Source organism: Clupea harengus, chromosome 11 (genome assembly GCF_900700415.2).
Source record: "Clupea harengus chromosome 11, Ch_v2.0.2, whole genome shotgun sequence".
NCBI classification, from domain to species: domain Eukaryota; kingdom Metazoa; phylum Chordata; class Actinopteri; order Clupeiformes; family Clupeidae; genus Clupea; species Clupea harengus.
In genome coordinates, this window is record NC_045162.1 from 25,284,429 (window position 1) to 25,286,928 (window position 2,500).

General features: G+C 47.0%; 1 protein-coding gene across 1 annotated transcript in view; it reads left to right on the top strand.

Moving 5' to 3' along the window:
- rbms3 (RNA binding motif, single stranded interacting protein) overlaps window positions 1–2,500 on the top strand; it is a 148,096-nt gene that overhangs the window by 136,834 nt on the left and 8,762 nt on the right. The gene's annotated exons all lie outside the window — the stretch shown is intronic.

The following is a 2,500-nucleotide window of genomic DNA, read 5'->3' on the forward strand; positions in this document are numbered from 1 at the left end:
TCAACTAGAAAGATTGTTGCATTGAATTGGCAGGCAGGCAAGCAGATCGACACACAGAGAAAGAGTGGAAGAGAGGAAGAGAGGAAGGACAAAAAGAGGACAACTGGAGAGGAAAGCCTCTGCCCTCAAACTCACACACACACACACACACACACACACACACACACACACACACACACACACACACACACACACACACACAGAGAGTGAGAGACTGCTGGAAGCTGACCCTGTAACTGGAGGCCATCCTGGTACTTTGGAACCTTGCTAAGTTGGCCCCATCCCTTTAAATCCCTTCCACAAGAACACACTAGCACTGCTGGACCTCTGAGTCTCTGCCTCTGACTAGAGCTGGCGTGGGAGAAGCCGCTATAATGCGCTCCGTTGTGCACAATCAGGGCCGGCACAAGCATTCCGGCGCTCTAGGCAAAGCGTAAATATGCCGAGCCAAAGCGGCCCCCAACCGCCCTCTCAGCCTCAGAGTGTCCATTTGGGTTACAGTGTGTGTTTTTTGGGAAAGTGAACTTAAACATACTTTGGGTTACAGTGTATGTCTTTGGGGAAGTGAACTAAAGCATACTTTGGTTTACAGTGTGTGTCTTTGGGGAAGTGAACTAAAGCATACTTTGGTTTACAGTGTGTGTCTTTGGGGAAGTGAACTAAAGCATACTTTGGTTTACAGTTCCGTCCTGGCTCTGACTAGACATACTAGCAGTCCTCTACCATTCGAGGATTATTGCGCATATGAGGCGACAGTGGTACAGGAGGAAGAGAAGTCGGTTAGTAATCAGAAGGTTGCTAGTTCGATTCCCTGTCGAAGCGTCCTTGAGCAAGACACTGAACCCCTAATTGCTCCTGATGTGCAGTGTGCCATCAGTGTAAAATGTGTATACATCCTTGTAAGTCGCTTTGGATAAAAGCGTCTGCTAAATGACTAAATGTAAATATAAATATGATAAATATTACGCTCGCTGATAATGTGTTTTGCACACAGATCAAACATGGAGTCAGCTGACTGCTGCTAGGCCTACCTATAACCTGCTATCCTACCCAGGCCAATTAACAATAGCTTGGACTTCAGCAAACAAACTAGCTTACCATAGATACGATGTTAACTCGTTACACAGCAGCATTTCCCATTCACAAGAAGCATTGCTTGAATAAGCTCATATCAAACCTTTGAGAATGAGAATGTTTAGTTTCTTAATTTAATATTAACATTGCATTGTTTAGCTAGCGAACTCCCTGCCCATGTTACTTGTTGACTTTTTTAGCCAATGAATGCTGCAGTGATACCTAGCTGCGGACAGTACACTAGCTACCTCTCAACCTTAGGTATGGATCTGAGGAGAAACTTAGCCGACTCACCAGTGTATTGATCTCAGTTTGGCCGAAAAGCCATTTGTGGAGAGAGATTACCCTCTCGCACCAGTGGCCTGACTCTTTAACACTTTAAGGTTGTCCACTGTGACGGCCAAGTTTGAAACTGCCTGTAAGCTACAGTAACATTGTTATAACATTAGACCATTTTGGATGTCAACACCCAGGTCTTCTTTAGTCACTGCCCTCTGGTATCTGATTGGTCCGTACTTAAAAAAGAAACATGAGGTCTGCTAGCACACTGACCTGGGAGTGAAGCCAAACGAGCAGTTCACAGTGACTTGCCATAGTGTGGGAGGAGAAGGGGCCAGTGGCCAAGAATTCCTCCAGATTCTTTACTCTCTCACTTTACTGCCCCTGCTGATCTGCCACTCTAGGCAACTGCCCAGTTCGTCCATACTGTATGTACTCACCAGGCCTGTGCAGAATGCATCTCTCTCTCTCTCTCTCTCTCTCTCTCTCTCTCTCTCTCTCTCTCTCTCTCTCTCTCTTCTATCCTCTTCTCGTTTCGGCCTGAGAGACCATTATCTAGCAGGGTGCCAAACAATCAGGCCAGGAGATTTAGTCTCAAATGCATTTCTACTGAATATAATCATCATCCCCCAACACGTCTGTGGGATATCATCATCCACTTAGGTGTATGATCGACAGCCATTTGGACCTCGTCCCTCTCTCTCCCTCTCTGCTTCTCTCTCCTGTGCTCTCTGACTGATGTCTTCTGTCTGATTCCCCAGCACCATCATCACTATGCTGTAGGAGAGAGGGAGAAAGGGAGAGGAAGATAGAAAGAGCAAGAGAGAGGGAGAGAGAGAGAGGGGGGGGGGAGATGGGAAAGAGAGAGAAACCCCCTGCAAACTCCTTCCTGAGCTTGGCGGACGATCCCTGCGACTGCTTTGAAAATCCTGGGAAAAGATACACAAACACAGGAAGAGAGGAGATGCATGTTTCCGTTTTCCAGGGAGAGAGGAGACAGGCAGGTGATGATGGAGAAGAAATGAAGAACAGTGACAGAGAGACAAACTAAGGTAGACGGCCACCGGACAACCACGTGACCGACCAGACTATTAACACTCAAGCCCTCTGCTCTCAGTGTAGCAGTGAGTAACCTTATAGACGGGGC